The 26826-nt window shown below is 44.9% G+C and overlaps 2 long non-coding RNA genes across 4 annotated transcripts in view; one reads left to right on the top strand and one right to left on the bottom strand.

Moving 5' to 3' along the window:
- The window catches only part of LOC125759895 (uncharacterized), a 10422-nt gene extending 4079 nt beyond the window's left edge, over positions 1-6343 (top strand). The window contains exon 3 of one of the 3 annotated variants that reach the window (XR_007417660.1): positions 6309-6343. This is a non-coding gene — a long non-coding RNA (uncharacterized LOC125759895). Of the gene's footprint in view, positions 1-649; positions 763-6308 lie in introns of those variants that run through there. The other 2 variants (XR_007417659.1, XR_007417658.1) reach the window with 2 other exon arrangements.
- Positions 6344-12389: 6046 nt separating this feature from the next.
- LOC125759894 (uncharacterized) lies at positions 12390-15482 on the bottom strand. The gene is made up of 2 exons (XR_007417657.1): positions 15329-15482; positions 12390-13408 (listed from the first exon to the last, which is right to left on the bottom strand). It is a non-coding gene; the product is annotated as an uncharacterized LOC125759894 (long non-coding RNA).
- Between the last annotated feature and the right edge of the window lie 11344 nt (positions 15483-26826).

Genomic DNA, 26826 nt, shown 5'->3' with positions numbered 1-26826 from the left:
ATTGTGATAAAAAATTTCGAGCCATTCCATTTGTGAAGGCAGGTTACAGTGAAGCTGTCTAGCACATACACAAAAATATGAACAATGTATGAACTCGTTTTCTTGTTATGATTGGTGGTAAATGTGATGAAAGGTACACACACACACATTGTTGTCTTGATCGGTGATCATTATTTTTTGGTCAGGTGATGACGACGGCCTTATTGTTGCTATGATGCGCAATGATCAGCTTGGTTACAACCTTGCACATGTTCTTAGCCAGAGTCTATCTCTGCCCTGTCTGGTGGTGAGAGGTTCGGTTTGTACAAATTGTGTCGCACAGAAGCCAAAGCATTCTAACACAAATTGCACAACTACGGTGGTTTGTTTTTGTGTTTATATTTTTCAAATAGAGGGTAAAAATTGGGTGCTATTTTTCAAAGCTGATAATTTGAGAGAAATCACATTTTTCGTGGCCATCATTGAACTGCATGTTTTTGGGGGGTTTAGTTTAGAAATGCTACATGAAATACATTTACACAAATTGATAAGTCAAAAGGACAGTAAAGAGCCTTGATAACATCTAGGAAAGACACATTTAATTCACAAAAAGCTGATCACCGATTTTTTACGCGTCCTTGTTAACGTACATTGCCATTTGCATGTGCAGCATGTTGGTCTTCATTCGAGAGCTGTCTCACCTTTGGATGTTCAGAGGCATCCACTTCCACCTTGAGCACCGCACCGTGCAGCCAACGCTCCGCGGAGCGTCTCTCGCGGGCGGCTGGGCACGCAAGCGCAGTGACAACTGTAGGTGGTGCCTTCGCCGCGTCGTCTGCTAAAGCGCAGCGGCTCCGCCCAATCGCGCTGCTCTTCGATGAAGGTAACTTAATCTCATGGAAATCGAGAAGCGCAGCGACTGCGCCTCGTTCCGCACTGCTTTTTTCTCCTACTGTTTTCTTTTTCTGCATGCGATCTTAAAAGTAATAACCTTGGCCCGTGCATGAGTGAGATCGCCAAGCCGGGCTGGCACTCCCGCAACTAAGCTACTCAGATGCTTTGTGCCGTACAGTTAGAATATTCCCGCTACTCACACGGTTGTTTTCATCAGCTGAAAGTTTGGCGACACAAAGTCGACAATAAAAAAAATATAAGTTTGCGCTGTGAATTGAAGGCTCACGGAAAACTTTCTGCTTCGTGCTAAAGTTTTGAGCCAAGAAATATATAAAGCGATACGCGGTGCTTTGGGTCACCTAGCGATAAAAAGGGAGTCAAGCTTTATTCAGCGCCTGCTTACAGAAGTAATCATTTGTCAGCGGCGCTTCTTTGGTGAACTGATTGCGTGATATGAGTTCAGCTGAAACTCTATTAGAATGCTTCTTCATTTTTCTGCATGAATGGTACGAATAAGCATGGTTGCAAATGAGTAGCAAATTAGGGCGGCGTATTGGCGAGTTAAATTCGCTAGCGCATGAAGGCAGCAGTGCTGATAACACCTGAATGTAATGTAACTTCTCTGAAATTGGCAAATTGCTCACATCCTTTTGTTTTCAGGCGAGTAACAATCCAAACTTTCGCACATTTAAAGCTGTTATGTCAGACCTTACCATGCATTTATCGCCAATTTTGCGGCGCCTAGCTTTGAAGCTGATCAAAAACATTTGCGTGAGCAGCGGGAACATTCTGGCTACTGGGCTCAAAGGAGCTGAGTTGCTTAGTTGTAGGAGTTCAAGCGCGGCTGTGAAAGTTTACTCATGCACGGACCGAGGTTTATTGGTTGTGAGATCGCATCCAGAAATGAAAGAAAACACTAGCAAAAAGCTAGACGGAACAAGGTGCAGTCGCTTCGCTTCTTCTGAACCGTGCCGGATGCTGGATTTGCATGCGCATAGCAAGAGCGAAGTTAGCTTCACCGCAAAGCAAGTACAATTCGGCAGAGCTGCCGCGCTTTAGCAGACGACGCGGCGAAGGCTCCGCCTAGAGCTGTCACTGCGCATACGCGCTAGTTACCCAAGCAACCAAGAGAGGCGCTCCGCGGAGTGCTGGCCGCACGGTGCGGTGTTCAAGGTGGAAGTGGACGACTCTGTACCTCAGCTGAAAGAACCCTCTCAACATCACAGCTTTCATTAGCTATAGTCGGGTACAACTTTAGAAGGCAGCGGCATTTTCCCCTCAAAGGCGGATGCATACGAGCCTCCACCAATAGGCGCGCACTTCAGGTGACGTCATGAGCGGACGGCCGGTGACCCCGCCGACGGAGAACATGCCTAACATGCCTAGCGGGACTATTTCTTTAGTCGCGGAGGCAATTGGCTGCTGCGCTTCGGTCATCTGGGCGGGGCCTCTCCTGTCTTCTAAAGTTGTACCCGACTATAGGCACAGCAATGTCATTGCAGCATTTGCTGGCCTCGGGTAGTGAGCAGCAGAGTCATGCCAATATTCAGTGAGTTCAGCAGCTGGTTAGTGTGGATTGCTTCCAGCAAGTACTGGTTGCACTTGTGAAGTGAATTCATGTTTTTAGTCTCTAAAATGAAGGTAGGTCAGTTGTTATGAAATGACTGTCTCAGCAGACAAGAGTCTCTTGCAATGGATTCAATACTGCTTGCAATTTCCATAACGTTAGGTGGTTTTCACCTTTGTTTGAGACGTTCCGTTTAACAGTGCAGTACCATTCTGTGGAGAGTTTTGTGCAAAACTCCACGCAACATCTTTTCACTAATGTGGTGCTGCTGTTGGGTTACGTAGACAAAACGGGTTTTACCAGTCATTGTTGAAAGCTCGCCGACCATCTGCGGATGATGGAGGATTTTAGCAAGTTTTGAAGGCGTCCGACGGTTGCTTGCATCTGTGTGCGAGAGCAGACAATGCAGCACTGCATGTGTCACAACTTTGTGGGTGCACTTGTTCTAGCTTCCTACACGGTGATGTCGGTGTCCAACTTGTCGCCCAGAAACCGAAACCGAAAGTCGTTCATACAAATAAGGCGATGTGAAATAGTTTCGAGAGAATACATGAATTTGGGAGTGTGTCTCATGCTTCCTAGATCAATAAGAAATGTTTGCAACAAAGAATGCACAAGCCACAAATTTGATGGCACCACCCCTTTAAGTGGTTGTGTGTGAACTTGACGTCAATTTGGACACTTTGGTGGCTTTGTAACTCCTATCTAACAAAAATAATGCAACATGTTTTTAGAGATTAAGTTAGAGCACGTGCTTGGCTTTAATTCTGGGGAGTTTAAAGAAAATTGAAGATGGCCTTTTTTTTAAACTGAATTTCGAAGTATTTTATTTTAGAGACGTTTCTTACCATATGCATTTATGGTTTGCGTCTGACACCATCCTCGGCAATCATACTTAGCACAATGGTTAACCTAATGCGTGGCAAATCTCTGGAAAATTTGGGAAATTTCGAGTATTATAGACGCGGAGTGAAAAAATCTGAAATTAGAGCATTATTGAGCAATGGGTGCCGTATTTGCAACTTCTTTTGCATAAGTTATGGGCAACAGAACTGCAACATAACATTTTATAATGCACGTTACTCACAGTAAGCCAAGAAAATTGACTCGCAGCTGCAATAATTTCTTTGTAGGATCTCGTCAAAATCGTATTTTCGGGAAATTCGCGAAAAGCAGTTCTGCTGAGTGAAGACTTCCGTCCAAATCTTTTTGACTTAGGCAAATTTTTTTTTTCGCAAAACTAACATTGGTTTCGTGGCCCTAGGGACTCATACAGCAAAATATTTTTTTTTTTCAGCGAAATTAAAGGGGTCCACAGACATGCACCGATGTTATCTGAATACACTCTATCTGCTACAAAGTAGTAATCTTCATGTTTGCTCATGGAATCTTTATGAAATCGGAAAAATGTGGAACTAGCTGTACATTTGGTAATTTGCCCTACCTGCACGCTGTGGCACATAGGCTATACATAGGCGCCCCACTGATGCTTTTTTTAGTGTGAGCAATGGGGCCATAGTGGTCCCGAAGCATCAATTTTATGTACTTCTAAAAATTTGAGGCGCGTTCTAATATGTTAATCTGGTACCTTCCCCATCTGACAAGTTTTTATCAGACTTTTGACTATGTAGTGAAGTGTACATCACAGGCTTGCTGTGTCAAAATTCTTCTATTATCCGCACCAGGCTCTTCTCTAACACTGTTGTCTTTCACATATGAACATTGGATGCTTGCACGTGTTCTCCATGTATGGCAGGCTGAAATATTCATATTTATTTTCGTTGGCTGCTGCTTCCTTGCGTTAGTGTCAAAGCAGTTGGGGCATTATACAAATGTGCAGGCAACCATTAATTGAATCTGAAATGCATGTGCCGTATTTACTCGAATCTAAGCTGATGTTTTTTTATAAAAAACAATGTGCGAAAGTGGGGGGTTGGCTTAGATTCGAGTACCATGATTAAGTTTTTTTTTTTCTGGCCTTGCGAATTTCGAGTGTCGGCCTACAATCGAGAGCGGCCTAGATTCGAGTAAGTACGGTACATATTCTAGTACTGTCACTATAGCTTCAGTGGTGGTTGGTCAGCTTTCAGTAGTGATTCATCGCAATGGTGGATGCAGGGTGTCGGAACGAAATGTTTTTGTTTCGGTTTTAGTTTCGTTCCACCGAAAAAAGTTCCGTTTCTGTTCCGGAACTAAAAAAATAATGTTTTGTAACGGTTCTTATTTTTATGCGAAAAATTGAAGGTAAAGTAACGATAAAAACATAGGATTTGTGGTAAACTTGCGCTCCTCTTAAGAACGTGGGACGGGTAAAACACGTTCTTCCCGCATTCTTCAGAGGAGCGCAAGTAACTGTACGACGAATTGCTACAGACTAGCGCGAGCTATGTGGGGTGTCGTGGCTGTGGCTGGCCCAGAAACCCGTCAGGGAGGAGACCAAGACAAACCAGCAACCATCTTTACTCCGCCGAGTCTCGGCCACAACTGCGAGCTGCGAGCGTGCCATCGTTCGTTTTCTTCTACGGACGACGCGCTTGCAGCCGCCAGCTTTTATACTTGTCTATACGCTTCTATACACTTATAGGAAGGAAGAACCAGAGGTCAGCAACAGGAAAGAGCAGGCAACCACAAACGGTGGCAGCAAGGCGGCTGCCACGACGACTGCTAACCCGAAAATGGATGCGGAGCCCTGAGCCCCCAGTTGCCACGGACAACACCGGGACCTTGGTTACATGGTGGACGAACCGTGCCGACGTGTGGTCGTGCACGCCACGTGCTGTCCGCTGTGGCCAAGGATAGCGGCTACTGCGCCCTCCTCCCCTGTTTCACCGGAGGGAGGGGGGCAGTATAGAAGCGGTGGCTGCGAGCGTGCTGGCCGTAGAAGAAGAGAGATGATGAGCGATGGTGCGCTCGCAGCTCGCACTCAGCAGCCACTGGCAGTGGGCAGTTGCGGCCGAGGCTCGGCAGAGTAAGATGGTTGCTGGTCCTGTCTTGGTCTCGTCCCTGAGGGGCTTCTGGGCCAGCCACACAAAACCCCAAAACTAGCACCCTTCCAAGTTACTGTATTTAAATTTCTCAAAAGTGAATTACGAATTTTCTGAGCAGGTTCTATGTTTTGTGTCAAGGGAGTGAGCATTTTCTCAGAAGTAGCCCGTCATCGAGGTGGAAAGACCGCTGTTCTGATAAAACAAACTTCAGCACCGAGAATGCCCTCTCCACACTAGTTGTGCTGGCACACGAAAGGTCCACTTGCATTAATATAAACAGCTCTGGTTGCCACTCTTTTCATTTTTCATAAAATTTGAAACATCTTTACTTTGGATTGCATGAAGATAAGCACTAACACTATACCCTGACATATGTATTATTGCTCACGTTGCATGACCTCGGTTGTTCCAGGTCACCAAGTTTTCCCGGGAAGTGAAAACTGATAAAAAATATTTCGGTTTCACTCTGGAACGAAATAATAGATAACGTTTGTTATTTTCGTTCCGGCCAAAAATATCTTTTTGTTTTTGTTTTAGTTCCGTTCCGACACACGGGGTGGATGGCTATGTAATTTCAAGCTGTGATATTGGTGCAAGCCACATATACAGGGGCAGTGTAAACATTCAAAGGAAGCGTGTATTGATTTCAAAAGTTTCCGGCTGAGCCCCATCTAGCAGTGAAAAATTTTCACATTGCAGCATACTAGCAACACTTTATGTTGCCAAATTTTTCCATTAACTTATGAAACTGTAGGCTGTGGTCCCCATGTTGTTCACTTCCCTTTCTTTTTGTTTAGTGAACTTCAGTTGATCTGCAAGTTCTTTCTTGTCTCAATGCATCACATTTTTCCTAATTGCACTAATTTTTTTTGTTCCTACAGCATCGGTTTCTCAATTCCTCGAAAGAGCCACGACGTGCGCTTCTTAGCAATTGATGGGTACCATGTGCACAGAGGCCAAGGGATCGATCAGCTGGCCAAAATCATCGTCAGTTCTCTTGCCCGTGACTTCGGACCTGGAGTGAAGTACATGCACACAGCGAGCTGGGTATCTGCTACAGGCTGCTGAAGTGCAGCCACTGCAACACAAAAGGCCACGAAGTCCTGCGAGTGCAGCAAATTCCTTCGCCTACCTTCCCAACATGAACCAAGACTGCTTTAGATCTTATGTGTAAAGCAGCACACAAAAACAAGACATGAAAGGAGGAATACAATTGAACAGGCCAACCACTGCACTTGCAATTAGCTTATTTTGAAGGGAAAAAAAGGAGGGGGTAATACCACATGCACAAGTGCACAACATTCACATTTTTTTTAAGCACCGTTATGAGCAAAAGTCATTGTTGCATGTGGTGCACTTGTGGGATATGTACTATATACATATTTTTTAAAAGAATAAACTAGTGGCAAGTGCAACAGTTGTCCTGTTGAATCATATTAATCCTCTTGTGTCTTTTTTTCTGTGCGCTGCTTTACATGTTCAGATGCTCTGTCACCAATTCACCCGACTTTCAACCTTACTGAAACTTGGCAAATGCTGCCTGCCATGAAACGGCCCTTTTCAGGGCCACCCATGTGTTGTCCGGCTGGTTGCGAATGCCTCCCAACTGTTACCCAGATAGCCTCCTTGAAACTTGAGAGGAGTTGTACGGCACATGTTGACTCTGCTGGCTGTATATTACTTTGTATAATTAAGATTGTGCCACAGGGTCTTTCAATTGAAAGTAATACATATAGCATGACCTTGCATTAATTATCTTTCATAAATGCTAATCACTACTCGAACAAATCGAGAACGTTTCTGTATTGCAGCAAATAAATGTAGAAATTGCATATGTCATCACACCTTTATTGCCCAAAAAAATTGCATTATTGCACATTCATCAAGCAAGTGACCTATGCAGGACACTATCTCTGCAAGCTCAGATGTGCACGCGCAGGCCTTGCATTTATGGCTTTGCTATCTCGGCAGCCCTCTGTTCTATTGCTACCTGTGAATGTGCCAAGCAGATTGGTCTGAACGGCATCACAAGTAGCTAAACACATTTTAGAGCGCAATGAACTGGGCTAGTTGGTACTACTTCATTATGTCACAGTGCGAGGAAAGAAGCCAAGGCACACAGTGCTGTGTCCCAGCTTTTTCCTCGTTCTGGGAGCACTGGAACAATGAACATTTGAGAACATTCACTTGGAGCTCCTACCATCACATTTGGCTACATGCTCCAAGCCCAGCTCGTCCAGACATGATTCAAGGCATCACAGTTGTGTTCGCATACATCATCTGTGTAGAGAACAAGTTATTTTGAATTGAAAAATGGCCATCCACCTGTTTTGTACAAGGCTACCAGGAAATCCATACTGATTTCTCAGAAAGGAAGAACAAAAATTCGTACTGTTCCTGGGCTCAAGCCTGGAACCAACACCTTTCCAGGGCTGTTTCTCTACAACTGAGATAGCCAGTAGGCTAGCAATGGGCAGTGTAAGGGCCAATTAGTTGAAAAGTCAAAGCACACAGAATTTGGCAAATGGGTCCTGTGGAAACGTGCAGCAGCTTTTAGCAGAAGATTCTGTGTTAATATCTATTTATGAAAATCAAACTTGAAAGAAAAAACATTACTTGCAGCTGCTTATAAGCTACTTATACCTACTGTGCTTTCCACAGAACTCATTTGTCATATTCAGTGTCCCTGCGCTTCAAACTGAATTTGCCCTCACACTTTGATTATTAGCATACTGGTTAGCTTAAATGGTAGAGCGACCACCCCGAAAAAAAGTCGTTCTCGAGTTCAAACTGTGGACCATGTCAAATTTTTCGCCAACTAAAATGCTGTTCTTTGTGAGAAATCCATATGAATTTTATCGTAGCTTTGTGCAACAAATGGGAGTGGATGGCCATTTTTACATTCATAACCCTTTCTATGTTGTGCAAAACTCCGCTGTTATAAACGAGTCATTTTCTAGCAGCCAACAGCACATCATAGTGTTTGTAGATCTGGAGTGCTTCCCAATACGGACCACTGAGAATGGCACAGTTGCATTGTGGGGCAAAAGTATATGGACAGTTTGTGCCACTGAGCAAGCTTATGTTATGAGGCCCAGCAGCACATAGTGCTGGCATTGTTGACATAGTTCCTTGAAAGGCAGTGGGGGTTAACATAGGCTGAAGTTGAGGCATCTCCGTTGTAGTGCAGACAAAACGGGTGCGGATAGTTCGTTCATGCTACTGAGAGAAAGTAACGGAAGACATGGCAGCAACACACAATGCCGTTTATGAGTTTGCAAGGCAGGCCAACTGCACCAAGGCGGATGAACTGCAAACAAGAGAGCCACATGGTGTTTCTAAGTGTCAGGCTGTACGTCACGAAAATTTAGCTCAAGAAAGTGAGCCCATAGTGTGCACTATAGGTGACCGCATCTGTTTGTATATAACATGGCAAATAAGCTGATCGGTACAAACTGAGTGAGAAGAGTTTAGCAAGAGTTTCATGCCACGTCTTGAATGTGCTTGAAAATGTGCGTGAGCCAACATGTTAATAGGCTGCTATCGAACAATGTATCTAGTTTTTCTTTTCTAGTAAGACCTGTATATCCGAAAGTTGGCCTCCCAGACAAATATGTATTATGGGTGTCATACTGTCAATTTTGATCACGATGGGACCTGACTGGGTAGAATTTCTCTACTGTGATTATTTACTGTATGCAAGTTGCAGAAACGAGTCAATCACTGTTGAGAAATCTGACCCTGATTGGGCTTAATTGCGATCAGCAGTGCACCATGTGACAACGGTATCATCCGAGTTAGTTTCTAAGTATGGTCTACATCCAAGCCGTGGATGGATCAACCTGTAAACCTAAAGCGCGGCACTTACGACTGCAGTTTCGCAAAGTCGTACTCTGTCTTGCTGCAGCTTTTAGCACACCATTCTTTCTATAACTGTTTGAGACGCTTTGTATACAACTGTCTACATCACATGTTTTTGCTAGTCGTGTTGACTAGTGGCTAAGAAAGAACAAGATACATTTAAGAGTGGATAAATTGAACCTCCTGTATAATAGATCTGTTTTCAACTTCATTTTGCAGTGTACTGTTAAATATAGTCAATTAGCAGAAGGCACTACCATGTTTGATGTTCCGCTTTTTCCAAGTCACCTAAAAAGTATAATTTATCTTTGCTCGAAATGATCATAACCAAAAAAAGAAAATTAGTACTATATTTCTAGCCTGAGATTTCATTCTATTTTTGCAAAAAGCAGAACATGAATGACTTCAGGTTCAATGCAATTGCAGTTTAATCAAGATTAGTTACTATAAAGCACATACATGACAATATTTTTGTTGCAACGTCGAGTCCCTTGAGATAATGTGCAACTCTGACGAATTACAGGCAGTTCTTCATAGATCGCGTCTGAAAGGGTTTAATGTAGTCGAATGAAAGCTCGCACTTGAATCGAAAGTTCAACCCGACTTGCAGCTCAGTTGTAGCAAGTTCTACTGTGCGTTTAGTTCTGATTTTTTTTCTTGCACGAATTTATACAGAACACACCCTCAATTGGTGCGCTGCTGGCAGGCACTGATTAGTTACTGCATATGCTACCTTTAGGTAGCGTAGTCAGTAACTCTAGCACTGATAAGAAGAAATCAGCGTCTTTAGGTTTGAACTCTTCCAAAAACACCCCCTTTCGTGAAAACTGAGCAAGTGTAGCAGCAAGAATCTTTCAAAATGCTTTACGTTGCGAGGGGTGTTGGACGTGAACAATTCTGTCTTATCAATAATGCAATGTCCTGATGCACTGACAGCGCAGAGGTCATCAAAAGCAAGCTATCGCTTCCATTATAGCACTAAAAGCGCCTTCAAAGCAAAGCTGTCAAATTGAAATCACGGTTTACATGTATGTACAAAAAAAAAGAGGGGTGGGGGGGCTGGGCAGTCATCGACGCCCATTAGCAAAGCAATATTTGTTCGCGGCAATACCTAGTACATCTGAATTTGCTGCACAGCTTTAGCTTATATTTTGTGTGGTACCCGCGCGTTCATGCACGTTCAAGATCGTGTCCCGATCATCGGAAATGAATTTTCAGAGCTCGACTGGCTCGATACCACATCTAGCGCAAGTTAACGATCAAAAGAGTCGAAAGCGCAGAGCATGACACTCATACAAAGCACAATTTTGAATTGGAAGTTGCATCGGAACGTGTATCTTACCAATGACCTCACCTGCTGTGGTAGGCGAGCGGCGTCGAGTACGAATATTCACGGGTGAAAAGGCACCACACCTTCACGTGTGAGAAAACATACCCTAAACTCGATAGCGAGCGTTAATGTTACATTACCCGCGTACAAGAAACTAGCGAAAGAACAATTTACATCGCGCAAACGCTGCAAATTGCAAATAAACAATCCGCCATTGCAGACGATGTCGATGTTGATCGAGCTCTCCTCTGTAATAAAGGATTCGCGCCGTAGCCAGAAAACGTGTGCAAATACCGCTGCAATAATAATAATAATAATAATAATAATAATAATAATAATAATAATAATAATAACAACAACAACAACAATGCATTCATAAGAAAGAAACAGATCTAAATCGATTCTGACTCTGTCCTCGTGGCTTGAAATGAAACTGCATTGCATTACTGTAATGAATGTAGTGCAGAAACCGCGTGCACAAGTATGCATTATCAACACAGGAAGACACAACCAGGTTAAGCTTTGACAATAAGGCTTTATTAAAATGCTGGTTTGGTTCCTCCATAGCTTTGGGAAATCAATGTCATTTAACACCTCTACAATCAGTAATACAATATCTGAAATGAGAAATCATAAGTGAGAAATGGGCAGGTCAGCACATTCACCAATCGAACACTTTGCATTCCAGTCAATTATTAATTACAGCAGCAGTTGTGTCAGATAGAGCAGATGAGACATATGAGTGACTTAAATTTTATATTTAGTGGAAACCTCGGTCCAGTGCCAACATCAACACATAGTACTTTTCATATTTGTTGAGGCATGTGGTCATCATTGGCAATAATAATAATAATTTCTGGGGTTTTACGTGCCAAAAACCACGAGGTAGGTAAAGGCACACTGTAGTCGAGGGCTCCGGAAATTTTGACCATCTGGTGTTCTATAGACCATCTGGTGTTCTTTAACGTGCACTGCCATCGTACGTACACGGGCTTCTACCATTTCGCCTCCATCGAAATGTGACCGCCCGCGGCCGAGATCGATCCATGACTTTTGGCTCGGCACTGTTGTGGCCGCCTCCACCTTTGCAATGCTTTGCACTATGTGCAATGCCCGACTCGTTTCAGTTACTGTTTCAGGTGGGCTCTCATAGTCGTTATTGTCAGTGCTTGACAATGTGTTAGCAATGACCACACAGTGAATGTGCTTGCACACTTTGAAGTGTATCAGGTGCGCACACACTGCACATTCATTGCATCTCAAGGGACAGCAAGCAGCATCCCCGACTTTTGTCACTGTATAAGAGTGCCCTTTAGTAGACTGAGATGGCACAGTCCACGTGCTGTCTTCGTTTAATTTGGCACAACCTGCCATTTCAGTGCCAGATCTGTGGTACCTTTCAACTGCACTCAACTTCTTGCCCTTTGATCATCTGGATTGCCCTCTTCATCAAAAAATGATATGTCAAGTCCATGAGTGCAGAAATTAGTTTATCAACACGCTTATTCTTCTTTCCCTCCAGCATGCTGTGCTTCATCGTCCTGTGCATGCTCTCAAGGTGCATGTTGGTGTTGATACCTGCCCTCGTCCTAAAGCAGTAGGCCCGCTCTTGAGGTCTAACTGCATAGTTGTCCTTGAAGTACTTCAGAAAATCCCTCAGTTTTTCTTCCTCAGTGTCAAGGAATGATTGAAGATACAGATACTTTTCAAATTCTTGCTGGTCAAGGAACTCTAAAAGGAGTCGCACGTTGTGGTACACGTCTGGCCTCAGTTGTTTTTCTACAAACTCATGTATCTTCTTCTGCCAATTCCTATCCACATGCCAGGTGCAGAGAAGTTTCTGCTGAGGGACACCCATAACTGACGACCATGCCTTGTAAAATTGTGAGGCGTCATCAGACATAAATGTCTTAGCAGCCACTTTTTCGTTGATGGCACACTCAAGAGACCTGAAAAAGCTGCCAAGTTTTCCTCATTCATCCTGTTGCAGATGAAATAGGCTATAGGTATACCTTATCCCACTTCATCTAGCACTAGAAGAGTGGTCAGCTCAAACTGTTACCCTGTAGTTCCATGTGTTGAGTCAAGACACACTGCCCATGCCCAATTCTTCTAACAGCTCTTTTTGTGGCTCTGTCATCAAAGCAAGGGCAAAATCTGTTGCAACAAAAGTACCAGTTGGGTCCACTGCACCTTGTGCCTTATACAGACAGACAAGTGTTTCACCTTTGTCCTACATTGCTTTCACCCACATATCTACACTGACAGCATCATTGGTGTGACACTGTTCAGGAGCAGCAATGTGAAACTGCCGTTTGATGTTATGCAGAGTTATGCGTTCTGCCAAATGTGCTGGCCTCAGCTTACATGCCCCCAACAGATGTTCTTATATTATTCAATATGGTTTTCATGGGCACACCACGCTCCAGGTCCTCTGCTACGTTGGTTAACCCCGTTGGCCTTTTCTTTGTCACTCATCCTCAAGTGCTGAATTTCTGCTTTATGGCCATAATGCTTTCTTTGGTGCCTTACATTTATGGTGATACCTTCAGGTGCCGGGCTCTGAGTGTTCTCCTTCTTTGTCACAGTAATAAATGAGACATATCTTACCGGACTTGCAGGTACCCTGACTTTTTTCTCGACGATTACCATGACCTTCCTTTGGCCTAGCCACTCCTGATCTATTAGAGTAGTAGTGGCTCCTCGTTTCCCCACTGGCCAGCTTTTTGGGAGCCGTGTGAAGAACAAACCAACAGTTCGCCTCTTCCTGAGCTTTCCATTCACTGAATTCTGTAATACAAATACAACATAGTATCAGAGAGAGACATTAAACCAACGAAAATAGTTCAAAGGCCTTAGACATAGATTACAGGGGCGTAGCCAAGGGGGGGGGTTGGGGGGTTCAAACCCCCCCCGAAATTTTTTCAATTTTGCTTGCGTATATAGGCACGCACACATACAAACGCACGCACGAACATACATAAAGTATGGTTGAACCCCCCCCGAAAAAAATTTCTGGCTACGCCCCTGATAGATAATGTTAAATGTTTTATTTGCTCCCTCACTCTCTCTGCTTCACAAAATAAATTAAGTCCTTCAGTTACCCTTCATCTCATTCAGTGCACTAATATTCTTTCTGAAAAAACTTCTGAAGCATAAGTTTTTGACCGAGCTTACGAATGTGCTATCAACGGCAAAAACGACTGGTGATAAATGTGACATGAGATGAACATGGGTTTTAACAAAAATGGGTCATACAAATGAAGAAACAAAGTATACGGCTTAACAGCGGAGGTCATCAAAAGGTATTAAAAAAAGCCTTTAAAAGGTTAAAACTTAAAAAGTAAGAACAATAAAAGTCAACAGGTTTTGCAAAAACACAAAATCTTTCTTCGAGAGCACACGTTTTCCAGAGTTTTGCGTGACCTTGCGGAGACCTTGTTGCACAGACTCAAGAAAACCAGTAATGTGCCTCCAAAAAACAGAGATGGGACAAAAACTGCTGTTATCCCATACGTGCACCAAGTGTCACATAGGATTAAGAAGGCTGCAGGGTGCGCAGGAGTCAGTGTAGTGTTTACCGCCCACAACAAACTTTGGAGGCCTGTGCAAGCGTGTAAACGTGAACAGTGAAAGGCCTGACATGCTGCAAGAAGCACACCACGCGGTTTTTGTCTTGCAAATGCGGCATCGTGTATAAGATTCCGCTCTCTTGTGGATGTGTTTACATCGGCTAAACTGGCCAATGTATTAACGATCGCTTGCGTGAACACGCCAACAATTTAAAAGTCTGACGGCAACATGGCCTTACACTGTGCAGCTTGCGGTTGTGCCCCCTTTCTTGACCAGGCTGTCATAGCTCGAGAAATATATGATGCATCATGTGCAGAACAGCTCGGACCCAGCTGTGTCAGCATGCCCTCTGTGTCACTCACGAAGAAAGAGTCTGCGTTTTTGCAAAACTTTTATTGTTGTTCTCACTTTTTAAGTATTAACCTTTCAAGGCCATTTTTAATACCTTTTTACAGCCTCCTTTGTTCAGCCGCATCATTGTTCCTTCATTTGGATGACCCGCTTTTGTTAAAACCCATGTTCATCTCATGTCGCATTTATCACACAGCCGTTTTTGCCGTTGATAACGCATTCATGAGCTCGGTCAAAACTTCTGTATGGTATCAAGGGTTTTTTCGCTTGTCGCCCTGTTTCCATAGGCACGTTACCGCCTGTAATCTTTAGCAAGAAAAAAAAAGCGTAAGGAAGAAAAAAAATTAAATTTTTTTTTGATAGTCTTGTTCTGAAGCACTCGATGTTACCACGTGATGAGTGTAGTGCATTAAATGTTAGTTGGAAGTAGCGCTCTATGTGTCGTTTTCACTGTCCCTGTCTTGTGCGCTCACCTGTTTCAACACATCATGTATCCACCGGACATATTTGCTCTGCTTTGTTTTTAGAGGGAAAACAAAAAAGCGACGCAAGCGGCAGTACTTTCAGTGTGATCGAGCAAATTGTGAAAATTAGTGCCTCTGTGCATACTTGTTTTCTTTTTTTTTTTTTTCTACGCGACAAGCACATGCGAATTATAACTAGCTGGCACAGTGAATGCACGTGGAAGCGGTCATGTGCTGTACAGCCTCACCACAAAAGATGATAAAAATGCACTGACACTGTCTTTTCCAACAACTATAAACTGAAAACAGGATGGGTACTCACCTTTATCTTTGTGGAACGCCTGCTGCACGTAGTCGGCGGCGAATTTGTGCGCTGCGATGTGGTGCTCCACTTTTTTCCAGTGAAGACAGGCCAACGCCACAAACGTCGCATTTCATGGGAGTATTGACTTTTGCGGCTACTTGACGACACCGACGACACTTCGTGACACGTGCGCGGAGACAGCGCCGGCGGAGGTGAAGATGACACTAGGAGACTAGGACATTAGGGACGAAATTCATGAAGCACGTGACATACTAGGCACTCCGTGGCGACACGGGGAAAAGTCAAAACTAACTTAGGGAAAAAAAGTCTTCAAGTGACGTCACACGTGAGTGACGTAGTAGTGACGTCATCTATTGTTCGCGAGAGAGCCCAGACTCCGGCGAAACGCATGTGTGTGAACTGGCAAGTGGCCTCCAACCGCGATAGACAACTCACTATGGTTGCGCGCTTTCTGCAACAGATGGCGCGATGCGTTGAGGGCCGCGCAATCGTGTGTGAACACAATCACGGTCGTTGGATGAAAAAATACGTCAATCCCGTGTTCTTTGTCAGTCCTTTATGATATACTCATACAAGAGGAGTATAAATATTTAGGAGTGTGCATCAAATAAGAAAACGGGTACTTCGCAAAACAGGCAGAGGAAATCACGTGAAGGACAACAGAAATGCAGCCATCAGTGGCGCACCGACGGGGGGGGGGGGGGTTCCGGTAACTGAACCGCTGTCCTTCTCACCAGGAGTCCAAAGTTCATTTCATTAGAGAGGCTAGAAGGGTTTGACTAGTGTTGTGAACGAGTCGGCGCAGTTGAAATCATTTGCTATGACGGCGCACAGGTGGCGCTCCGGCCCGCTGGCGCGGGGCGCGCGCTCTTTGGCCCGCTTACAAGCGGCACCCAGCAATGCGTTTTCTGTGCGCATTTTTGTATAATTTATCTGCGTGCTCGCAATCGTTCGTTGGCTCATGCAGACAGGACAATACGAGCGTCGTGATGTTCTGTGTAGCATTCTTGGGCAGCTGTATTTTCGGTCGGTCACCCCTGAAACTTCACTTAGAAGCAGATGCTGGCAGTTCTTGCAACCTACCGTTGGAGTCGTATAGGCCCGCTTTTATTATATATTAAACGGCGTATTACTGATTTTTGTTATTTCTATCATTATCATTACTCTGTTTTAATGGAAGCTACTTCAGGCTTCCAGAAAAAAAAAAAAAAGGTCTTGTAAGTGGGAAACAGCATAGCTGAATAAGGACCAAAGTTCGGCCCTCAGGTTAGAAACGCATGATCGTTCCGCTCCGGAGACACAATGACGAAACGGTATAATGAAGGGTGCAGAGCACAAAAGTGACACGTTTATTGAATTCAATATTTCGCTGTTGCAGTTCGGAGATCACTAACAGCTAGCGCCTCAGTTTGAGCAGCTTTTGCTTCTCGCGTTGTGTAGACTTACTTCTCTTTGTTGATGGCTTTAGTGAAGAAGTGCAGCCTAGTTAAACTATAAAACTTAATCATTTCTATAGTGAGTGCTTGACCATGCTCGCTGCAGCCAACTTTTTGGTGGTCATGCCCGTGCAAAAACTCTAAAAATGATAGCATACTTTCAGCATGCAGCTCATTTCTGCTTAAAAACACAGCAAACGCGTTCTCCAGCTTTGCAATCAAGTCTTCAAGGTGTTTTGAGGGGTACAGTAAGCCCCCATGGTCAAATTTCCTCGTCAATGAGGCATTCTCATTTGTCTGCCTGCAGAGGCAAAATGGCTAAGGCAGGTGCACATGTGGGGCATGGGAACCTTTTAAGTGCTTTCCTGACGACATAGCCAACAGCATAGAAAATTAAATGGCTGTCACTTTTCTGTTCAACACAGCCTTTGTGGTCAAAAATACTGCTGTCTTCAAGCACAGCTGAAGCATTTGCGAGGTTTCTCTCATCCAAGAGTTCATCAATTAAGCTTGTAATGCGGGCTGCCTTTTGTTTTCCAATGTCTGATGGCCCCAAGAGTGCACTTATGATCTCTGCTGGCGAGTTACCACTTCTAGGTGGTTTCGCTAAGTTGTAGAGCGCTAGATTGTTTACTATGAGCAAAAACTGCTCTGGGATCGGGGTGATCATTACACAGAAACGATTGTCTAACAATTCCAAAAATCTTCTCTAATTTGTCTTGGCTCAAATTCGCTGTTAGCAACTATCTGTAATTTATTTATTTATTTATTTATTCAAAATGCCTTACAGGCCCATTGAAGGGCATTGAGTAAGGGGGGCATCAGTAACTACAATTGAGCGATGACGTTAGATACCTCTACAAGCTCTCCATTAATGATGTGCTTGAAGATCCTCACAATAAACCGATCGTCAAAATGACGAGAACACACAACGCATGTCTCGTCCAGCACTCTGTCTTCTCGTTTTATGTTCCTTGCCCATTCTTCTCGACGAAGAGCGTCCGCCGGAGCACGGACCAGGGAACTTTTTCGGCAGACGTTTTGTACCCGCCTTTGCACAGAGGCACGAAGCATGTCCTGCCTTTCTTAGCAGGCATACTCCAAAATACGAAGAAATGACGGTAATGTCACAGTTGATGTTTGGCGGAAACATATCAGGTAAGCCACAATAAAGCAGCACAGGGGCGTACGTTGACTCACCACGTGCAGAGACGAACAAAACTCGCGCTTCCACACAACCAAGCACAAACACAAGCAAACAAACAATGATCGGCAGCGGCAGCGGGGCCAGCTCGTCAGCTCGCCTCTAACCCGGATGGATGGATGGATGCTATGAGCGTCCCCTTTAAAACGGGGCGGTGACATGTCTGCCACCAGGCTCGAAGAAAAAAAAAAAAAAAAAAAAAAAAGCTTCCTTGTTTCATGTTGGCCTAATACCTTATCTACATTGATTAAATCTATGTTATTATACCAAAAAATATAAATTCACGGTCCTTCTCTCTGCCTCTTAAGGCAGAATGACCCGTCTCCGGAGCGCAGCGCCCCTAGCGGCGTCATAAAAACACGTTTCACCGCGGCGGCCGACAGAAGCGTCTGCTCACGACACTAGCCAAACCCTTCTAGCCTCTCTAATTTCATATCCAGATGTGTCTTGAGGTCGACTTTTACTGACTGGCTGTAGAAATGTGTTGTATTCACTCCTCTACTCCTAAAGTGAAAGAACGCAAATCGCATGCTCTATGCCTTACGAGGAAGCAGCTTTCCAAGAAAAAAGATGCTTTCACGCGTTGTCAGTCTGGCCCCTTTTTTATTTTCTTGCTCCTTTGATTACTACAATAGAGCATATGTCATGGCAAATATAACTAGAGGCCGGATTTTTAGGCATTAAAAAAGCTCGTTTTAGGCGCCAAAAATAGGCAGGCAGAACAACGTTTTCACATAAATGCAAACAATTTCAAACGAAGACGTTCGCGATCGACTTCTACCTACGACAGAAAAACAAAGATGTTATTGCCTAAGATGGCACAAAGGCGCCAACAGTTGAACATAGCTAGCCGTACAATTGCGCTTTGTCCCACTCCGTTCGCAGAACACGGTCTCTCCCGTGTTATTCACGGTGAGTTCTATCGTCCAATCAACACACACTCCTGGGTATCTTTTCGGCATGACTGAGAAGGGCAGAACAGGAGCAGCTGCTAGATAGCCAGATCGCTAAAAGGCCAAAAGGGAGGGATTCCTTTTATTAGCCGGGCCGAATCGTGTAGAGCCAATTTCTCCCCTGACAGTCAACCTCTGGGAGTTTCAGGAAGTTCAAGCCACCCCCCCCCCCCCCCCCCCGGAAACTTTTCAGTTTTGTATGTGTATATATATGCACGCACACATACAAACGAACGCACGAACATAGATAAAGCATGGTCGAACCCTCCACCCCCGAAAAATATGTCTAGACCTCTCAAATCCTGGCCGTCCAGAGGGCCCGCGCGAGGCCGTCTGGTTTAATCTGATGGTCCCCGAGAGGCGACGTTGAGTTTACTCGCGTCTATTGTCGACCGAATAAAGTTGTTTCACTCACTCACTCACGCTCCTGCAGTGAACAGCTTACAAAGTAAATTACAACACAAAAGCCGCGTGCGTATCACAATTTTCTTTCTTTCGTTTTTTTTTTCTTTTCTCTTCACTCTCCTTTCCGCAGACAGCTCTCCGCGGTCTCGCATTCGCTAACCGTTCGTGTCATGTTAATTATTGCGGCGGCGAATGCTCGCCGGGTTGTTCCGGGAGTTGGTTGAACAAGAGGACTAGGTTTAACCCCATAGTTCCGAACAGTCAATGTTGCGCGGTAACATGAATAACGGCCTCAGACTGCACCCGGGAGCGCTACTTGAGGCTAAATAGTGTTCATATAAGCGCTAATTTCGAAAATAGGAATTTATAGGCATATGTAAGCATTTGGGCACAAACGCAAAAAATGCATTTATAGGCACTATAAAACACTACAAACGCTCTTCTTAACCTCTAATTTATGCTCATATATCAAGGTAGCGCGATAGGTCCGCAAGGAACAAAATAGGCATTTGCCTAAAATCCGGTCTCTATATAACAATGGAACACATCGAGGGACGAGCTCTCAGTTCACTCCAGCCGCAACCTAAAATCTTTCTACGACTGTTTTTCGATCGTCGAGAGATCCTACGTCATAATTTTTTTCTCTCATATAAATTTTATCGAACGAGAATTCAGTTCGCCCTTGAAACATAAGACTCTCGGCCGTGTTTGGATGTTCTCGTAGCCTGAAAATAAAACTGTGCAAAAACACCTACACAAGTCGATATCTTCAGTTTTCTTCAGACCCCCCAAAAATCCGGAAGATATTCGTCTTAGACATTAATGCGAAGAGCCGGCACACACTGCGCACAACGTGAAAAAAAAAAAAAAGATAACGTACGATATATTCAAGAAACTCACCAAGAACGGCTACGGAAAGTCTTTTATTCTAAAAGCAGTTGACTTCCAAAAACACGATCGACGCAAGCTGATGAATCCAGTAACAGCCCCCCCCCCCCCCTCCCCAATCAACACCATCACAGAAATGCATCAGTCTCTACTATCCGAGGCGTGAGCGAAACCATAGCTTCCAACGACCGGCCGCCGAAAGAGAAAATTCGAGGCATTGTCTACAAAATTCTTCGCGCAGGCTGCGACGCCAGCTGAACCGAGAATCTGAAAGAAAGACGGGAACGACGTCCCCAATTTTGCAAGAGATCGCAACATTTCGAGGACACAGGCCACCGAATCAATTTTCCTGAAACTAAAGATCCTTGCTTTTGAAACCAACTACCGGAAATGAATCCTGGCATATGCAAACGTCCCCAAACAACGTGAGTTAACCGCGCTCAAGGCAACCTACCCCTTGTGTACAGCACAAGAAAAAAGGAAGAAAGAGAGAGAGAGAGGCATCTGGGTACCCAACACCAGTCTAGAGGGTGTTGGCGTACCGCCACTTCGACGCGTCCACACGTCTAAGACGCTCCTCACCCCCTTCACTGTTCAATTCATGCCTTCCGGTCAAGCTCTTGCCCTCCTCTGTTCTTTGGCCGACCAGCAACGCCGCCGCCTGAAGCACCCTTTCATACCCGCCGAACAAGAAAAGAAGCCCTCGTCATGTGTGTCCCTTCCTCAAACTTCGAAGAAGGAAAAGTATAGTTTCTGAAACGTCGGGACAATGCTCACTCAAATTTTAAAGATAAGAAGGCGTCGGCGGCATCTGATCCATCCGCCAAGCTTCCGACGCACGTGTTTTATCTTTTATTCGGGGCTGCTGGTGAATGGTACCGTCTGTCGCCTAATGGCTGCAACGGAGTGGTCGCGCATTTTTTTCTGAACCTCGTTGACAGCGGACAAACGAGACGTGCCAGCGCGGCGAGAAGAAAGACCACCTCGCAAGCGGCTCGTTCATCAAAGCTACCGCGAACCCACGGAGGCTGCATAGCACCAGCACACGACGATATTAGTTGAAGCACATTGAGTGGTTCCTGCATTTCTGAGCAAGCCTTGGAGCAACTAGTGAGTATCGCACGCAAACAGTGACCCCAAGCATGCCATGCGGAGTCCATACGTTGCGAAGATGGGAGGAGCAAGAAGCCGTGGCAAAATGAGTAAACGTTTTAACGACGTCTAGCAAGAAAAAAAAAGTCACAGTTTCGCCGCAAGGGCGAAGCAATGAATGCGATAGCAAGAAACTAATGCTATACGAAGTGAGGCTCGCCAATGGATACTCTCAGTTTGAACAGCGCTCCTGTTGCAAAGGCGACCGAAGCCGCGAAGGAAACTAGCGCGCTTTAAGTGTCGAGCTGTGACACTTGACAGTTCGCACTCATCTTCTGTTTGTTCCTTTATCGGCGTCCCTTGAGCTCGAGTGACTTTCCTACGCTCCGTAACATGGGCGCGGTGACATCTCGAAAGATCCCTCTTCCCCTCACCACGAGAAAACCGCGCGAGCAGACAGCGGAGTGGCAAGGTTCTCCCTGCGCAAATATAAGATGCAGCGAGTGAGCTCGCCGACGACTTTTAAATGTGCCCGTCGCGCTCCTCGCGCCATCTCGCTGGTAATGAAGGAACGCTTATAAGCGCCTGCCCTCTCTGAGTCCTGCCAGCGGTAGAGGGTGTGTATATAACGCTGCCCGTTAGCTACCTGAAAGATCTATATAGCAATTATATGGACAGTCTCGGCTGGGTTTTGTCGTCGCCGTGATGCACCGTATATGTATAAGTATGTATACATATATAAAAGCCCCAAAGAAAAATAATTGAGAAAATGCTTCCGAAGCGCGGAATCGAACCAAGGACCTCTTGCTCTGCAGCGAGTGGCGTTAACCACTACGCCACGGAACGCAGGTCCTCCACGTAGCTAACGGCGAGCGTTATATACACACCCTTTACCGCTAGACGGACTCAGAGACGGCCGGCGCTTATAAGCGTTTCTTCATTACCAGCGAGATGGCGCTAGGAGCGCGACGGGCGCATTTAAAAGTCGTCGACGAGCTCGCTCGCTGCATCTAATATTTGAGCAGGGAGAACCTTGTCCTTCCGCTGTCTGCTCGCGCGCTTTTCTCGTGGTGAGGGCAAGACGGATGTTTCAAGTTTTCACCGTGATGTCCGCGCTCATGTTCGGGAGCGTACGAAAGTCACTCGAGCTCAAGAGACGCCGCTAAACGAACAAACAGAAGATGAGCGCGAACTATCAAGTGACACAGCTCGACACTTGAAGCACGCTAGTTTCCTTCGCTGCTTCGGCCGCCTTTGCAACAGGAGCGCTGTTCAAACTGAGAGTATCCATTGGCGAGCCTCACTTCGTATAGCATTAGTTTCTTGCTATCGCATTCATTGCTTCGCCCTTGCGGCGAAACTGTGATTTTTTAATAATATAATAATATCTGGGGTTTAACGTCCCAAAAAACTGTGATTTTTTCTGAATTATTTTTCTTTGGGACTTTGATATATATATATACATACTTATACATATACGGTGCATGACGGCGGCGACGGCGACGGCAAAATCCAGCCGAGACTCCATATAATTGCTATCGCAATAAAATTCGGCAGATCCCACGTACCGTGGGAATCGATGTTATGCGAAGCATGCGCGGGATGGTCATTGTGGCGTAATTTTTCACATTGAGCGAAACGTTACGGATGGACGAGATAGAAATGTGGAAGTGGCATGCGCATGGACACTTCTTTTTTATTGAAATAGAAAACAAATGAAGGAGTTGTTGTCACCATTGCTTGGTGACGGCTACCCCTTTCCACATAGTTGTTAAGATAACAGAATAAATAAAAAAATATATATCTATATATACATGCACACTCATATGTTGAAGAGTCGCATATGTATTATATAACCAGTTGTTTACACATGCAGTTGCGTAACGATGCCAACAGCAATATGGGTGTTATCATAGTCCCTCGACTATGGTGTTACCAACACCAGACGCGGTAAGCTGATATGTAGTGTTTATATTCTTCAATACTGGATAGCGCGAATCCGAACAAGACAAAGAAGGAACGCAGATGCGCAGGACAGGCGTTACTCGCAACTAAGCTTCATTCAGGAAAGTTTCCCTAGATATATACACAGCCGAGTGGCACGTGCAGGCGGACTGCTTGTACGTTACAGTCACAGTTGCAGTTGTTACAGTTGTTATGCTTATACTTGCCCGTTGAGACGGAGAACACACGCACGCACGCACGCACGAACCCGTGTGCATGAGTGGAAGGGGTTCTTGGCAGTTCTTGAACAAGGTCATCATGACCGTGGTCAGTGAGCCCCAGCAGCTGGACCGGACTTGTTTCGGATCCGTTCATGATCGTGGTTACGAGGGGTCTAAGTGCAGTGAAGTGCGAGGTATAGTAGAGCTGGTGGATATCTTCGATGCCTCTTACGATGAAATGATCTATGATGCCTCCTGTCCTGGACGTGGCAGCGAGGTCTATTAATGCCCTGTCCACATCCAAGCCATCTTTCACGCAGTATAAGGACCAGACGTTGTTCGGTCTTGATAAAGAAATGTTGAAGGCACCGGTAATGATGAGAGGCCTGGTTCTCTCGGCAGATTTATTGTAGGAAGCATTTATCCCGGTTTTTGCGTAATCCACGTGGACCAACACGAGATGCAGTAAGCTTATTGTAGTGCTTGTATTCTTCAATACTGGCTAGCGCGAATTTGAATAGGACAATGAAGGAACATAGATGCACAGGACAGGCGCTACTCGCAACTAAGCTTAATTCAGGAAAGTTTCGCTAGATATACACAGCCGAGTGGCACGCGCAGGTGCACTGCACGTAAAGTTGCAGTTGTTAGAGTTGCGTTACAGCTGTTATGCTTACACTTATCCGTTATGACAGAGAACGCACGCACGTTTCACGAACTTGTGTGCATGTGTCGAAGAGGTTTTTGGCAGTTCTTGAATGAGGTCATCATCACCGTGATAAGTGAGCACCAGCAGCTGGACAGGACTTGTTATGGGATCCGTTCGTGATCGCGGCTATGAACGGTCTAAGTGTAGTGAAATGCGAGGTATAGTAGAGCTGGTGGAAACCGCGGATGGCTTTTACGAATAAATGATCTATGATGCCTCCTGTCCCGGGCATGGCACCGAGGTCTTGTGAGGCCCTGTCCACATCGAAGTTATCTTTCACCGCCTCTAAGACCAGGCGTTGTTGGGTTTTGATAAATCAATGCTGAAGTCACCGGTAATTATTAGGGCAATGGTCCTCTCGGAAGAGTTATTGTAGGAACCACTGACCCCGCTTTTTGTGTAATCCACGTGGTCGGCATTGCGGACCACGTGGACGAGTGAATAGTAGTTGAGCGTCTTCCAAGGCGGTTCTGTCTTCAGCTTCCTCACTTTCCTTGCGTCCGCCGCGGTGGTGTAGCGGTTACGGTGCTCGGCTGCTGACCCAAAGGTCACGAGTTCGATCCCGGCCGCAGCGGTGGAATTTCGATGGAGGCAAAATGCTAGATGCCCATGTACTGTGCGATCTCGGTACACGTTAAAGATACCAGATGGTCAAAATTTCCGGAGCCCTTAGCTACGGCGTCTCTCATAATGATATCGTAGTTTTAGGACATAAAAGCCCAACAATTATTATTATTACTTTCCTTGCGTGTCAATATGTGTGTGTTCGCGGTTACTGTGTTAGTTGAGACTGTATCAGCTGTGGCACATACCCGCAAAATATGAACTTTGTTATGCGCGTATCTGCCACACGTGACTGAGAGAAAGGGTTTCATGACGTACGCGACAGGTATTTTGCGTTATTCATGTCATGACCAGCGGATCGTGTTCGTCATACACTGATCCCTAACCATGCGAATTTTGGTACACCACACTGAGGCGTTTAAACGAGAACTTCAAATCATGTTTTCGTAGCTCGTCTTCTTGGTCTTTGTGCTTTTTACTTCCACATAGCTGCGAACATAGAGCCATTGTAAAACAATGTTTCGATTTGTGCTTGAGACCTTGCTTTTGCTATACTCGCGGACAACTTTTCTTGGCAATGAAGGGAAGGCTGCAGAGCCAAACTATGCGTGTACTACCGCTGAAGAACATAGTTCCACATATGCGTGCGTGTTTTCAGCATGAGAGTTAAACATGACAACATTACTTTATTTTCTACTGGACGCTATTTGAAAAGAGGAGCAGCACGTACCAAGGAGATATTTATATTTGTTTTACTTTATGCAGTGTCATTTCGCGTTTTCACACGTGTGAAAACGTCGCACTTTTTACGTGCACCTCACAGTCAAAATGGCGTCTTCACCCTCTATAGCTTTTCTGAAGACTTGCCGAAGGAGCTTCTGACGAATTTCACTAAAAAATGGCTGTCTACGCAGACGAAGCAAATGGTGTGTAATGTAATTATTCGAGCACAGCCGCTCGAATAATCGAACGGCCGTCACAGGAGATACGGAAGGTTCACGAACCGAAAATAAATTCGAAACGCGCGCTGAAGCAGACTGCTTCGCGGAGCAGTACATGTGCAGTAGCTCCTCCTCCGTAGCCTTCCCTTCATTGCCAAGAAAAGTTGTCTGCGAGTATAGTTCTATTTGTAGGGCTTACTCCTCTGCGGTTTTGTTCCCGATAGCAGCAATTTGTTGCGTATTTCCTCTGCAGTTTCCTGCCTAGCCAGAACTAATCCAACATGTTCAGTGTGTCAAATAGATTTGAAGTTTGCATTCACTTGAGCAACTTACCTGTATGTAGATTCACTAAAACCCGCTCCATGCTGTTTGAATTTTGATGTACAACCCCCGTCACATGATGCTCCAATAGGAACCTAGATGTACTCGAACAAATAACTGAATGAATGAAAAATTAAAAAAATAAGTAAAAAAGAAATTTCTCACAATTTTTGGCGTGCCTTTTGAAGTGATACCAAAAATTGATTACGACTAACGACAATAATTTATTATACATTACATTGGAGCCCTTACAATGCAATTTCATGGTTATCACACATAAGCAGTCATTCAAGCATAAAAGTCACAAACACTTGGCTTTCAGGGGTCCATGAAAGCTCCCTCGTCAAGTCGCCTGCTGGAGAAGCTCATACATCTTAACGGAATGGAGTCACTGTTAACATTTATTTTACTTTTCCTCATGTTGGTATTAAATTGCTTGCAACCTCCCCCCCCCCCCAAAAAAATAAAATAAAATAAAGAATTTGGAAAAAAATTTCTAAGACGAATACTTACAAGTCACCGTCGTCTGCGTGTCAGATGATTAAGACAGTGTACAACTCCATATTTGTTGTCTGACTGTCAGCTGATATCTTGAAATATCTCTGCTAGGTACGCAACAGCGAGGTTGCTGAAAGAAGTTTGCCACCCAAACAGATAGAATGAAAATAATGACGTCTATGGAGATAAGATGCAGCATTCTCAAATGATGTCCCAGTATAGTGTACACTTTATTATACGATCTAGGCGTCACTTCTCCTCTCCTGTAACTGGGACCACTGTGATTCCTGGGACCGCAGAGACATGTTCCTGGGACCAC

This window comes from Rhipicephalus sanguineus, chromosome 9 (assembly GCF_013339695.2).
Source record: "Rhipicephalus sanguineus isolate Rsan-2018 chromosome 9, BIME_Rsan_1.4, whole genome shotgun sequence".
Taxonomy (NCBI): domain Eukaryota; kingdom Metazoa; phylum Arthropoda; class Arachnida; order Ixodida; family Ixodidae; genus Rhipicephalus; species Rhipicephalus sanguineus.
This window is presented reverse-complemented; position numbering and strand designations above follow the sequence as displayed.